A 16,027-nucleotide genomic window follows, 5' to 3' on the forward strand; every position below is an offset into this window, starting at 1 on the left:
TTTTTAAAAAATACATAATTATTGTGTAGAAATACATTGAAGTAGTTTAGATCAAAATATAGGCCAAAACATTGGACACAAATGAATCCAACTCCACCCTCGCAACCCCACCATCCATCATAGACAGCCTTACCCTACCACCAAGCTCCACCGCCCTTTTCCTCATCTCCACCCCTTCATCCGACACCATCAACCTCGTAACCACCTCTTTAACAACCTCTGAACTCACCAAATCTTTCCTTTGTGTCCAATCCCTAGCATACATCCCAACTTTCAAAACATTCGTTATTAACATTGCATTGTGCGGCTGATCTGAATGCATCGGCCATGCAGCTATAGGCACACCCATGGTCATACTCTCTATGCACGAGTTCCACCCAAAATGACTCATAAACCCTCCAGTCGCCTGGTGGCCTAGGATCTCCAGTTGTGGGACCCAGTCCGTCACAACTAACCCATTCTCCCCCACTTGCCTTTCAAACTGATCCGGAAGCTCAATCTTTCGGACCTCACTATCAAAGATGTCGCCTTTATCGGCATCTCGTAACACCCAAATGAATTTTTGCTTGCTTTCTTCTAAACCCAAAGCGATTTGTTGAATTTGTTCGTTGTTGATCGATGTTGTGGTCCCGAATGAAACATAAAGAACCGAGTCGGGTGCTTGTTTTTTGAGCCAATCAAATAGTTTATGACGTTTATGATTTGGATCATTTGTGATCTCAACCGGGTTGAAAGGACCAAGTGCCCAAAGTTTTTATTCGTCTTGATAATCGACTTGTTCGATTAGATCGAGGTATTTGCCTTCGATAACCCTACTTGCGTCAAAAATCGTACCTGCAAGCCAATGTTACTATTCAGGTCAATAGGGGCAAATAGTTTAGAACACAAACCAACGTACAAGCCAAGTTCAAATGGTTTGTAAAAAACTAGCTCGAATTCGGTTTATTTACTAACTGAGCCAGATTTGCTTGCATAGGTTCGCCAATATTAACTTCTCAAATTATATAAAGTACGTTAAATTTACTTAAAACATATGTACCAGATGAAAATTTCTTCCAAGATACATCTGTGGAAGCAATGAACTGATACCCTTCGATCGAAAAACAATCTTCATTAGTAGGAAGTTCTTTCAATATCGCGTCGAGCTCATCATCAAGAAGTGCCTGACCAACTTCCTCGTGGCGGTACCAAAACCCCGCGAAAGCTGAACAACTCGAGAACATATAAGCTTCCACGTTGTTACCATATAAAATAACATCTTGAACAACCGGTCCCATAAGATAATCATAAATAACCACCACCCGTTTAACCGACGCCGAAAGTGTGGTTAGTAGGTCGTTAAACGGTTGGCGGAGATGCATGGCGGATTGGAAAGCTGGGATGAGTTGGGTGGGGAACTTGGTGGTGGTGAAGGGAAGTGAGGGGTGGTGTGGTGGTGGAAATGGATATTGGTGGTGAGTGAAAGTGGGATTCGGGTGTTCGCTTGGCGGCCGTGGGTGGTAGTGGTGATGACGTGGACGGGGACAGGCAGCGATGAGGTGAGAGAGGTGGAGGAGCTGGTTGAGATGGCCTTGTGCCGGAAATGGGACGACGACAATGGCTATGTTAAGTTGGTCAACGGCCGCCATGGTATTCGACTAGATGTGATCGGGGCTGAAAGTATGGCTCAATATAAAGATGTCATAGGTTTATTACAATGATGCAATGCAATGATGACTTTTGAATTTAGTTTCTGTGTCATACTAATGTTGATCATTGTAGAAGTCGTAGGTTTGTTACAATAATGCAATGCAATGCAATGCAATGATAACTTTTGGAATATTAGTTTGTTTTATCAAACGAATGTTCATTGTATTTGTAAACTTACGAATGTTCTTTATAATTAGACATCTTGAAAAATGCAAAAATGTTTGAAATTTTGGTTGGTAATGATGCTAAGTGTTAATAATAATTTGAAGGAAGGGGGTCTACAAGTAGAAAAAAGAGGTGGTTCGCTGAAAAGAGTTAGCCAGGTGAGAGTAAACCACTTTCAGGAGGAAGAATTGGAATTGGAATTGGAATTGGAATTTGGATTTTAGAGTTTGAGCCTTTGAAATTTTAGAGGTATTAAACAAAAGACGAGGGTTTGGTGGGCCGTGGACGGTTATGAAAACTCGGAAGTACTTCCATTGTGCCCTAAACGCTAAACGAAGTAGTAATCGGATGCATGGTTTAATGTTAGATGTCAAGTGGGTATCGAACCTCGTTGCTATGAAAGAGTTGGCTTTTGGTTTTTTTAAGAAAAGAAAAATTGAGGAGCCTGTAGAGAATAGGCCAAAATTGGTCTCTTCCAATATCAACTGAATGGATGATGGGGGAAGCGACTTCAATAATACTCTATTTATGGTGTTGGAAATTAAGAAGGATCAAGGATGTATGGGATTATGACAGGGACCAGGTTTCGGGGCCCGAACGGGTATAATTTTAAGTTCTTAAAACGGGTTTGAGGGTGTTTGCAAAAGGATTTCGTTAATATTTTTGATGAAATCTTCGAGGCAGATTCGTTTAGTTCTGAGTGTATATCATATTTTATTACATTAGTTCCCAAGGTTAAAGACCTTGTTTCGTTAAGTAAGTTCTGGCTGATTATCTTGATTAGGTGCATGAACAAGGCGATTGTTAAAGTCGTGCGTGGGTACACTTAAAAAGCTGATAGGAGGCTTGATTTCCGAGGAACAATCAGCTATTATTGCTAATCGTAGCTAGGAGTGAGCAATAACCGAATCGTTAACCGAAACTGAACCGAAAACCGACGGAACCAAACCGAAGTAACCGAAAACCGAAATAACCGAAAATAACCGAACCGCAACGAACTCTTCATTTTTGTCATATTTTCCAGCATTTTTTCCTCTATTTTATGTATTATACGTATTAATAGTTTAGTACTATCATTTTCATGTATTTATATCTCTATTCCATGTACTAATATCTCAATTTCATATATTTATATCTTCATTTCATGTATTTAAGCGGTTGTTTCATGTATTTTTAAGCAAAATTGGTTATTAACCGAAATTAACCGAACCGGACCGATAACCGATTGGTTCGGTTCGGTTAATGCTGATAACCGAATCGTGCACACCCCTAATCGTAGCATCCTAGATGGCCCTTAATCCTTAACAAAGTGTTGGCATGGCTATATAGATCGAAGCAGACCCGGCTATAAGGGAGGGCCGGGTGGTCTACGGACCCCGGCCCGACACCTCGATAGGCCGGATTTTATTTTAAAAAAAATTATATATATATTTTAATAAAAAAAATATGTATATATATAATGTTTAAACTTAATATCACAACCACTAGCTTGGTTTAGTGGTAAAGGGGTATGACTTTCAACCAAAACGTTGTGGGTTCTAACCTCACTTGAGGCATTTTGACTATATTTTTATATAAAACTTTTTTTTACACAACCAAATCATAAGGCCCAAAAAATTAAGGGTTTTTAAAAAAATTAAATTGTAAACCCAACAAGATACCCCTTTTTTATTAAGGCCCAAAAATTTTTTTTGCCTTCGACACCAAAATTTTTAACCGTTCTCGGAGCCGGGCCTGGATCGAAGAAAAAAGGTATGGTTTTCAAGTCGACATTGATAAGGCATACGCTTCGTTAATATGGAGTTCATTGATTCGTCTTACAACAAATGATTTCCCGTGAGATGGCGTAGGTGGGTGTAAGCTATTTTATCAGCTAGCCGGGAGTCAGTTTTGGTAAATGGATCGCCTGCTTGGGAATTTCAGTGCTTTTAGTGTTAATACAAGGTGATCATTTATATCTATTTCTGTTCCTTATTGCTCTAAATGCTTACAGGGTTGATGAAATGGGCCACTATTAAATTAAAGGACTATTCCACATGCTTAAACGCCGGTCGAAGGGCCCGTTAATTTCACATTCTTTGAATTTATACAGAATTCTAAGGTGGTTTCACCTTATATCGGGGCTATGTATAAATTTGTCAAAGTGTCGTATCTTTGGTGCTAGTGTAAAAGCAATTATGGCATACATGCTTCGGTGTAAGGTTGGGGAAATTCCATTTTTCCACATGGGACTTCAAGTTGAGGGAAACATGAACGTGATTAACGGGTAGGATCCGGTGGTCGAGGTGTTTAACGGTTGTCATGTTGGAGAGCAAAACCTATATTGTTTGGGGGTCGAATTACGCTATTGAAGTGGTGCTAAATACCGTACGGACATACTATTTCTCGTTGTTTAAGGCTCCGGAGGGTGTTATTGATAAAGTTGAGAAGTTTTTTATTTTTTTTTATCTAGGGAGGGTCAGAGGAGAAAGCTAAAATCAATAGGGTGGTATTGGATCAAAGTTTGACTCCTATTGGGTTTGGTGTTTTTTGGTATTGCTCGGTTGTGAGATACAAATCTATCCTTGTTAGCTAAGTGGTGGTGGTAGGGGGGGGTGTTTAAAAATGAGAAGGGAAGTATGTGGTCGTGCCCGTGAAGTTATATAGTTAAAATTTCTTTAGATGGGTATCAGAGCCGTGACTATAAGATAGGACATTAGACGTAGTGTTCTAGTTGGTTATAGTTTATTTGCTTAATTGTTTAGGTTGCATGATTAGAAATTATGTGAGCCTAATTTGATTGTTCAATGCACATTATCTTGTTATTATTGATTTGTTTATGCCTCATGTACGCAAATACTATTATACTGATGATTCAATTACTTCAATTACTTCAATTACACAAGCACACACAAGTCCAAGGCTTATGCCTAACGCAAAGATTTTCAATTTCAATAATCAAATTTTCGATTTTTGGTTGTCCAATATTTCTTCCTCTTAAAGATGGTTCGTTATGGTGGGTATGTAGTAACTGTAAGGGGGGCGTGCCTGTTTTCCGAAACTCTTGACACCAAGGTTATTGAAATCTAAGGATAAGCAATGCGTATAAATCCCAATCAGACGCGGGACCCGGTTACTTACCTGGAGAGTTAGGAAAGAGCATGAACTCTATTAAGCCAAAACATACCACTTTCAACGCCATATGAATCACAACTTTAAGTTTTCAAACGCGACCATGTTATCTTTGTGAAAAAAATATGGTTGCACTCCTATATGTTTTACAATGTGTTTTAACTGGAAGTCTGTACACGAATACCCAGCTTTCGGTTCGATTTAATTACGCATTTTTTTAAGAGAATAGTTAAGTTTTTTTAAAAATAAAAAATTAAAAAAAAATTTGTGACACGTTTTCTATATACGCTCATTTACGGCTTAAACTTTTAAATGTTTGCAAAGTAATAACCAAATTTCAAACGATTCATTTGTTATTTTACTAATATGTTTTAGAATTGAAAAAGTTATGGTGATATATAAATGGTTGAATTTTGATTTGATTACTATATTATTTTATTCATTTGCTACTACGTTTTATAATTGAAAATTCGAAAGGTCATGGTGATATATGAATGGTCGAATTTCAACTCGTTTACCTTATTGTTATATTCATTTACACTTATGTTTTAGAATTGAAAATTTAGAAAGTTATGGTGGTATATGAACACTCGATTTACAATTCGTTTCTAAAATTTATTGTTAAGTTTAATATTTATTCAATATGATTATTCAATAATTGCTTAGATTTTTGTTGATGAATGTGAAAACTCATGACGTCTCATGGGAATTCCAATTACGATTTCAAATTTTGTTTCATATGATTTCTTTTCTTTACTTGTTTCATTGATGTATCTATTAGTCGTTTTTATACTTACGTCCCAAGTCACGCAAATTCCTCACGTTTCGTATCACGCCTTCTCGTTTTCCTAGTTGTCGCACTCAACCGGCGAAATGACAATTCAAGTTATCAAGCAAATGGCCTCCGCGATCCCGATCACTCCACGTTTAACCACACCCACCTTTATCCCTACAGTAAATTCAATTTCAAACCCAACGCCATTCTTGGAAACTCAAACCAAACCCAACCGAAAGGCCTCACGCTGAAACACACCCTTTGTATGGAATGTGTAAATCCCACCACTTTACTTCCCTAAAACGTTGATATACTTCAACTTGTGGTAGATTCAATTACCACTTATTGCTAAAACCCACTCAAACTCAACGTCACTCGCCCATCTGCAAGACCTGTACCTAACCATTTGTCTCAATCACATGTTTGACCTCATGCTTCAAGCCTACTATCATTGTGGTGACCCTAGCACACCCGCTATACTTTGGAAGACCTAACTTGGTTCCGCCATGCAATATCCTAACCCCGCATCCTTTGTCGACCTTACACGATTTCTCGGTTTCAATACTTAGATCTTTACAAAACTCATCAAACTCGTCTATATTTTCTTTTGCATACATTCCTACATTTTATCTCTTTTACTAACACCTCGCGCTTAAACCCAAATCCTTGGCTGTTTTTAACTTTCAATCAAATGGGTTTTCTTTAAAAATGACTTTATTACCTCTATTATTATTATTATTAAAGTTATCAACATCATTATTAATATTACTACTACTATTGTTATTAGTACTATCACCGTCATCATCATCATTATTATTAGTAATATTATTTTTACTAGTATCATCGTCACTACTATTAATATAATAATATTTAAAGTAAAAAAAATTGCTTCAAACAAGTTTTGAGTCCTTTTGAAACTATTTTTAAGTCAAGTAATCTGCCGATTATTTTTCCTATGTCATTGGCCAAAAGAAAACATTTGTTTCTACGTTTAAGATTTCATAAAACTTGCAAGTCTTAGCGATAGCTAAAAACTTTTTACCTAAATAAAAATAGAATAAATCTTATTTCACCATGAGGTATAAAAACACCACGAGTTATAACCGATTTTCGTAAATTAAAATATATGTTGTATCCCTTCCTTTCTTTCCCCTTCGTTAACGCCAATGAGTTTTGGCTAAGAAATCATGGCACCACCTCCCACGTCAACCTCTCATACCCCAAACAAACCGACATTCAAGAAGACAAGCGTCGCAAGCTGCATTTTCTTTTCTTTAACTTCTCCTTCACATATTTTTGGGACGTACCCAATGTGATTTTTATACCCACTTCTTTAGAATATTGTTTACGAAGTTTATATCGCTTGTTCACTGATCTTTGATCCATATTCTTTTGTATTTTACGAAACGTAAATTCGTACATCATCCTTATTCGCTTTGTTAAATCGGTTTACGTTTGTTATTTCAAATCTTGTGATCTATGACAAATTTCCCATCAATGTAACTGTTAAGTGGAAATTGGGGCTATGAACATGTATGTGTGCATAGCTACCCAATAGAAACCGTATTTTCATATTATTTCTATGTTTGCATATCAGTGACCGGTTCTCTCCAAACGAATTCGTTTACTTAGAACCCGGACTGTGTCTCTTGTACATGCCGAGTTTATCTGATGTTAAATTTTTACACAAATTGTTTTGTTTATTATTGTACTTCTGTTCCACTCAATGTTTTTTTTGAACCATTTTATTGTTCTTGATTTCATCAATCTAAGACAAATACTTTATTTTAATTTCGAAGTCCTAAATATATATACTTGATAAACACAAAGTTACTATTAATTTTTATTTTCACAAACTTAATCGATTTTAATATTTTAATATTAAAATTTTCATTTATCCATTTCATTTCAAGTTATTATCAATTTACATGTTTGTAAGATATAATTTTTTATTCATCTCAACGTTGCCGTTGGTTACGTCGATGTTCTATTGGAGATTTTCATTTTTTAAAAAAAAACATCATGATATTTTGATACTTACAAGTTTCGTTCATTTAAGCTATTCTCAAACCCAATGCATTATCAAGTTACATATTCATATTTCGTTGGTTAAATGTTATATTTACATGTCACGTTATTTCGACTCCATTATTTCAGTTACAGGTTACGATGTTTATAATTCTAAATATTTCATTCTTTAATTTCATTATCTGGTTTATTTCATTTTTTTAACATCATTTTCTTGGTTTAGTCACGATGATTTTATTTACTTGACTTATTGTTCTCGCGTTGTCCTTAGCCTGAATGGTCTATCAATGTCTTTTGTAATGTTTTTACTTTTTTTTATTCATTAGTTTTGATTTTCAACGTTCTATATGATAATTTTATTTATTTATCAAAGGTCTATGTCTTAAAACCACACAATAAAGCAAGTTATATGGACCATCCGACGATAGAGGTAATTATGGGTCGACACGTAATTATCAAAATCCTCGCATGGAAAATATAATAAGTTCAATTGTGTGAAATAACTCAGAATTTGGAATGATTTTGGGGAATGAGACAAATACAATATGATAAGGGCATGGTGGATACGCCGCTGGTACATCCTATATATAAGTGTCCTTGTCATATTTCCTATTTGTGGCGTTCTTTCGGGTCATTCAAAGATCAGCGTTATTTTATTTTAATATATAAAAATTGTTAAAACTTCTAACAACTCCGTATATTAGTTGTTCTCTTTTAAATTTTATTTTTATTCTAATTTCGGGACGAAATTTCTAAAAGTTGTAAGTCCTGTAACATTCGTTACTTTCAAACCCGAAAACTCGACCCATTTTAAATTTTCGATTTTATTTTTATATGTATAAATGTAAATCAAGTTGCGTTGTATGTATTTAAATGTTCGTCAACCAATTCATTTTGATTTTTGATGTATTTGTATCATTCGTGTATTATATATATAATTACCATTATTTATTTAATAATATTTACGATGTGCTATAGTCGCTATTCGTTGTTTTTTTTTTCTATTTCGTATTGTTCATTAACGAAACTCCAAGTTCAAACATGCACATTTAAACGAGTCCTGAACTAGCCGGGTATAATATAAAAATAATCCAAAAAATTGTATTACATTTATATAACATTCAAAGTCCAAGGTTCAATTTATAAATGTATTTTAAATTATATATAAAAGAAATACGAAAGTTGAAGGGCTATTAGTGTAAAATGAATATGATATACTAATAATAATAACAAAAACAACCCAGCCAACTCCCTTTTCCCCTTGCTGCCCGTTTTTCCGTCCCACAACTTCGGCCGCCGGAAAATCGGCGCCGGTGAGACCCAAACCCACATTTACTCGTTGTTTGATCCGTTAAATCATTCTAAACGATTTCTCCACTACTATTTGTTTCGGTCAAAAATTAACAACTAACTTTTGATCAAATTAGTGCGTGAGGCTAGGTGCTAAATGGTAAAAAGATCGGACAAAAAGATATGATCACGAGGGAAAAAACCCTTGATTATAATAGTATTCGTTTCGGTCAAGAGTTACAACTTAATCCTTAGTCGAAATTGCTTCGGTTAAGGATTATGAACGTAACTTTTGGTCGAATTAACGCTTGATTATTATGATCGTCGGCACAAAAAACCCCCGGACGGTGAAAACTATCACCGTCAAGTTTATTAATATCGAAAACAAGTGGTTACAAGGGTTGGAGCTGATTGAATATCGAAAGCTAAGTGTTACAATGATTGCTAGTAGCTAAGTCGTGAAAGAGTGTGTGTCTCCTATCAATATTATCAGCTCAATTTATAATAGAAAATTACAACTGTTATTCCGATTATTCCGAAAACCCTAGACTACTTCTTCAACGAGCCGTTAGTATCCACGTTGTTAGTTGACGAAGTTCAAGCTATATTCCGTTGCAATCCATGTTCTTATAAACATATTTAACACGTGCTCTTACCTGCAAAACAGTTAGATAATATTGGACAATTGAATTAGTAAACGTACCTTCCTCAGAATAACCGCTTGAGTCAACATCCCTAAGTTAAGCTCAATTCCGAGGATAAAAATCCACACCCAACACTATTAAACATTAATATATGCTTTAATTCGTCATTTAACAACCTATTAACTCGTATTAATCTCTAAACCGCCAGAAATAAGTAACACACATTAACGATCAATTAATCGATAAATGCTCAAATTACTAGTATAAATAGGACACTAGACATTAACTAAACTTGCACCAATGATCTCCTTAACCTCAAACACTCTCTATAACCTGTAGTTTGTTCGTTTAATTTCGATTCCGGCCAACCATGGTTCTCCGTCAATTCGTAACGATACAAGGTAATTTTTATATCAATTGTTATAGTTTTTACCCGATTAACAAAACCCCTAAAAAATATTGAACAAACAAAGAGCGGATTTGGAGAATTGAATTTCTAGGGTTTGTTAGGATGATGATGAACATGTAAATGTGTTTTTAAATTATTATTTCCATCTTTTAATAAAAGTCTGATCTGGTCCAGTGGTTGAACCATCTTTGTGTGGTCTAAAGGACCCGGGTTCGAACCCGGGTCATGGCTGTTTTTGTTTATTGTTTTTTTAAAGCTCCATCATATATAATGATAAAAAAATCAAATAAATCTTATTAAAATTGTTAAAAATTAAATAAAAATCTTTTAAGTTAAATAATCATTGTTTCACTTAGTTTTTAGCATTTGCATCCAAAAACCAAACTTTTACAAACCCGACATCGTTTTTTAAAACAAGTAACTTTCAACATATATATATGTATATACTCTTGTCGTAAACCATTATAAATCCTACACATGAACGTTATGCTAAAATAAAATATTTCGTTAACGCTAAAATCTCGCTATATTAAAATATCCAAACTTGATAATAATATCGTAATTTAAATAATATTAAATTAATAAATCGTTAATAATCCGTTAAAATATAATATTATAATATCAACTTCATAAAACAATATATATTTAACACTTCTAATTACCGGCAACCCGATCTATTTATTTTTTAAAGTCGTTAGTAATAATTAATTAATTTTGTACTTTTAATTTTAGTTCGTGACGTTTAATTGCTTCGCTTTCATTTACGCACTTTCGGTTTTATTTCAAGTTTGTCTTCAACTTCAAGGTGAGTTTCTCACACCCCTTTTTACCCTTTTTACTATTTTGGGGGTAGCATATATACCCTATCCAAAATTACAATTTCGTTTATTCATTATTTACAAACTACAATTCGTTACATGGACTTCTGTGTTTACTTGTTCCTTGCTACAAATTACTTGCTCATGGATTACTTCAAGACAGTGTGATCATACGACCCCCCCCCTTTGCGCTCAATACATTTGTTGTTATGAGTGGAAAAGGGCCTCATTATCCGAGTACGTTGGTGCACAATCCCAACTGGAAAGGACCTTACTTGCGCTTATCTGAGTACGCTGGTGCACAATCCCAGTTGGAAATGACATTACTTGCTCATTTACACTTGTTCATGGAATTGTATGATTTTTACGTACGTATATCAAAACTTGTGTGAACTCACCAACAATTCAATTAGTTGACTTTATTCTATATATATATGCTACAGGTACATCTATTCGAAGTTGACACATGAAGAAGATATTAGAACTTAGGGTATATCAATAAATGGATAAGTTGTGAAATTGTTTTTGTAATTTTCCATGTATTTCTTGTTACAAACTTGTGTACTTGATGTTTAAATCAATTAATGATAATATTGTCACTTAATAGTGTCACATGTGTTTTAGGCAATCTGTACGTCACACTCAGGCATTTCCGCTTTAGCCGGGGTGTTACAGGTGTTTCGTAAAGCCAGAATTGATTTAGGTAGTGGTTTTGACCATAATGTGAAGAATGGGAGGAGAACGTGGTTTTGGCCGGATAGTTAGGCGGGTTCAGTGCCTTTAGCCTTTAAACACCTGATTTCTTGGAGCTTTTTTCTCTCGAGATGTCCAAGAAGTGTTTGGTGGCTAATAGCCTACTCATGTTGGATGGTTGGATTTGCGGTCGGTGAGAGTGGGTTAGGGAGTCGTCGAGTTTGGGTGAGATTGAAGAGTTAAGAGGCCTTCTACAAACTTGCCAAGGGGTTTCACTGTTTTATGAGGAAGATAGATTCTTTGGTCTGGTGATGCCTCGTCCGGTATATGTAGCTTGAGGATATGGTGATTTATGATTGTTTCCGGTTGCACATGATGGAGACAGATTGGCTGCGAGCCAATCGATCGAGCAAACACAAAGATATATACGCTAAGAACGACAAAACTACAATTCCGGTAAACGACTTTTATTATAACGAAGATTACATAATTTTGTTCCACCCTGGAGGAGCCCTCCCTTAAGAGGTGGCTCAAATACAAAATAGATCGATACAAACAAATGAGGCCTAGTTCTATATTTATATATTCTTGAGCCGGTTCGGTTCAAGGATCCACCACTCGTGAACTAATACGTGTACTTTCTCAGAGACCCATGAAGATTCACGAACGCGATTGTCTAATTTCGCATAATGTATTTAGACCAGATTCGCATACTCCATCGTTAAGTGCAGGGGCATAAGGTTCTTTTCACAGGATTCATAATAGTTCGTAAAGGTTGAGGTAACGAATGTGTTCAATTGCAAGGGAATGCAAACTTCTGGTGCCCATCGTGCAAAATTGCGACCACGTGTTCTCAAACCGTCTTAGGGTGATGAACACATGAGTGTAAATTGCACTTAACTCTTAAAAACACAAATATGAACTAGAACTTATAATACATTCAAAACAATAACATAAAAACTACCTTTATTAGTATTCGACATTCTTCAAAGATTTCATATCCATACACAACTTATAACGAAAAGAAAACGTCATGTTGAATTATCAAGGATGCTGAAGCTAGTGAGAATGTGAAGGAGACTAAGGTTGGGGAGACTACGGATTTGGAGAAGAAGGAAGGTGATGATGCTGAGGGTGGAAAGGCTTGAACCTGGTTGCCAGGTTGTTTTCATGTATTTTGAATGTTTGTTTTGAACAATTTCTCTTATGGTTGTGTAAGGAATGTCGTATGCTCAGGATAATGGTTTGGGTGGAGGGATCCTGGTTCTGGACGAAACCCAAACCGCCTTTTACTTTCTGCACTTAGAACAATTATGATAATTCGGGTGGATGGGCTCTGTTTTGAGTGAAACCCGGACTATCTTTTTCATCATTATAATATTAGTATAACTTTTTATGACTTATATCAGCATGCTTTTCACTTTTTCTGTTTTTAGAAAAATCTAAGTTTCATGAAAAATCTCTTAGTAATAGTTTAAGTTTTACCAGCAAACCAATATTAAGTCATAAACTTTAAATAGTATGAAAGATAAAATTTTTGCAAACGGTAAATCATACCAGAACCGTGTATCAATTAATCTAGAGATTGTCCAGACCGTCTTATCCTTGCAATAAGATCACTGTTCAGAATATTCTTCTAATCCTGAGGATTTAGTAATAGAATTGCGACATTAACATTATCCTGAAAAATATTTTTAGAAATTCTGGCGGCAAGGCCTAAATAATCTGGCGACAAGGCCTAAATAAACTGGCGACAAGGCCCTTCAGAAGAGATGTAAATCTCTTAAACCTTAAGTAAGAACTGGCGACGAGGCCCTTTAGAAGAGATGTCAATCTCTTTAACCTTAGATTATGGTACGTCTACCATAAACTTGTGATTCAAGTCAATAGCCGAGGATAACGAGGTAACAAGTCACTATATTTCATGTGCTGGCCCAGCCTCTCAAACTAAGGCCGAATAAATCATGCGCTACAGGCGTCTTAAGAAGAGATGAAGATCCCTTAAACCTTAAGATCCAAACCAATAGCCGAGGATAACGAGGTAACAAGTCACTATGTTTCATGTGCTTGCCCCGCCTCTCAAACTAAGGCTGAATAAACGTGCTCTACAGGCGACTTAAGAAGAGATGAAAATCCCTTAAACCTTAGAAGAGGTGAAAACCTCTTATACCTTAAGGATAAGCTGGCGACGAGGCCTTTAGATATTGGCAACAAAGGCCTTGTTAACTTTATTCCATATGAGAATCCCTCATATCTACAAAACAGTCAAATCTAAGTGAGGGGTGGGTGTTAGCCTTGCTAACACCCCTCCGATGCTTAAGTCAGTACCATGTTTGAAGAATAATAATATTAAAAATGAATAAAAGTTTAAGATTGAGTACATACCTTGACTGTTTAGTATAACAGTTATCCTTGGGATAGAAATCTTACATGAAATATTTTTTGATATGTATAGCATTCCAAGCCCTTAGTAGTAAGTCACCATCCAAAGTAGATAATTTGTATGCCCCCTTTCCTGCTTCCGAATCGATCAGGTAAGGACCTTCCCACTTTGGTGCTAGCTTCCCATCCGTAGGATTGGTAGTATTTTGAAAAGCTTTTTGGAGAACCAAATCCTCTTCTTGAAACCTTCGAACTCTGATATTCTTGTTGTAGGACTTTTCTATCTTCTGTTGATAAGAATCCATTCTGATCTTTGCCAAATCCCGGAGTTCTTCTACCGCATCTAGGTTTTCAAGTAGACTTTGAGTGTTATCTTCTATCGCATCTAATGAGAAAGGAGTCTGACCAGTAGCATTCTTCGAAGTGGTTCTATTGCCCAAAGAACGAAAGGAAGTTCTTCAGCCCATTTTCCTTTCTTAGACCCCAACTTTTTCTTCAGGTTATTGATGATGATTTTGTTGCTTGATTCTGCCTGTCCATTAGCTTGAGGGTGGACATGTGTTAATGTGATCATCTTGATTCCCCAACTGGCACAAAAGTTAGTTGTTCTCCTGCCGATGAATTGCGAACCATTGTCACATACTATCTCTGCCAGGATCCCAAATCTTGTCAGGATATTACGCTTGATGAATGAGATAACTTCTTTCTCTCTGACTTGAACAAAGGCTTCCGCTTCGATCCACTTTGAGAAATAATCTCTCATAGCCAACATTAAGACTTTTCCTCCTGGAGCTCTTAGTAATTTCCCCACGATATCCATCCCCCACTTCATGAAAGACCAAGGGGATATAATAGGATATAATGGTTCTGCTGGCTGGTGCAAAATGTTGCTATGTCTCTGGCATGCATCACATTTCTGAGAATAATTCATAGCATCCCTCTTCATCGTTGGCCAAAAATACTCCTTCCTCAGGATTTTGGAGAATAGTGCTCTGCCCCTAGTGTGGTTTCCACAATCTCCATCATGGATATCTTGAAGAACTTCTTGAGCTTCTGCCTTCTCCAAGCACCTAAGATATGGTCCTGCAAGAGATTTTCTGTATAATATATCATTCATTATAGTATATGGGATTACATTTGTGCGAAAAGCTCTTGAGTTTTCATCCTTGGGGATAACTCTATCCTGAATATATTTCCTGATTGGGATAATCCAAGAATCTTCATTATCCTCAGGATTCTTGACTCCCATATCTTCGTCATCTTTTGATATTTCATTGACACCTTGCTCTTCTATTGCTGGGCTCAGGATGCGTGCGATAGGGATCTTGACCCCTTCTGGTATCCTGAAGGATGAAGCTAAATATGCCAGGGCGCCTGCTTCAACATTCTCTTCCCTTGGTAACTGCGAAATATAAAATATTTCGAAACACTTTGCTAGTTTTTTGACTAGCTCTAGATATTTCATTAGTCTTTCTCCTCTAACAGTATATGAACCATTAAAATGATTAGTTAATAATAATGAATCAACATGTACTTGAATAAACCTGATTTTCATGTCGATTGCTAGTTGTAATCCTGCTATCAAAGCTTCATATTCTGCCTCATTATTTGTGGCTTGAAATCCGCAGGATATGGATTGAGGTATAATGCCCCCCCTGTGGCGATTTCAGCAGAATCCCGAGACCTGTTCCTCTAACATTTGAAGCACCATCAGTGTATAGAGTCCACTTATCTTTTGTTTCTTCAAGTTGTTGGACTTCCAAGTATGCCTTTTCTTTAAGCTCACTGGTGAAATCAGCCATAAAATCTGCTAATGCCTGGGATTTGATAGCAGTCCTAGGTTCATATGTTATATCATATGCACTTAGCTTTACTGCCCATTTTTCCATTCTACCTGACATTTCTGGTTTTCTCAAAACAGACTTAATAGGATAGTTAGTTTTAACACATATAGGGTGAGTTTCAAAATACTGTCTAAGTTTAGTAGATGCCATAATAAGGGCTAAAATTAATTTCTCAAGAT

The 16,027-nt window shown here is 36.0% G+C and overlaps 1 pseudogene; it reads right to left on the reverse strand.

Moving 5' to 3' along the window:
• Positions 1–46: 46 nt before the first annotated feature.
• LOC143625934 (zeatin O-glucosyltransferase-like) lies at positions 47–1,688 on the reverse strand (annotated as a pseudogene).
• Between the last annotated feature and the right edge of the window lie 14,339 nt (positions 1,689–16,027).

The sequence above is a fragment of the Bidens hawaiensis genome, unplaced genomic scaffold, assembly GCF_021521415.1.
Source record: "Bidens hawaiensis isolate Kalapana, Puna unplaced genomic scaffold, B.hawaiensis_p1.1 tig00004269_1, whole genome shotgun sequence".
In the NCBI taxonomy this organism is placed as follows: Eukaryota; Viridiplantae; Streptophyta; class Magnoliopsida; order Asterales; family Asteraceae; genus Bidens; species Bidens hawaiensis.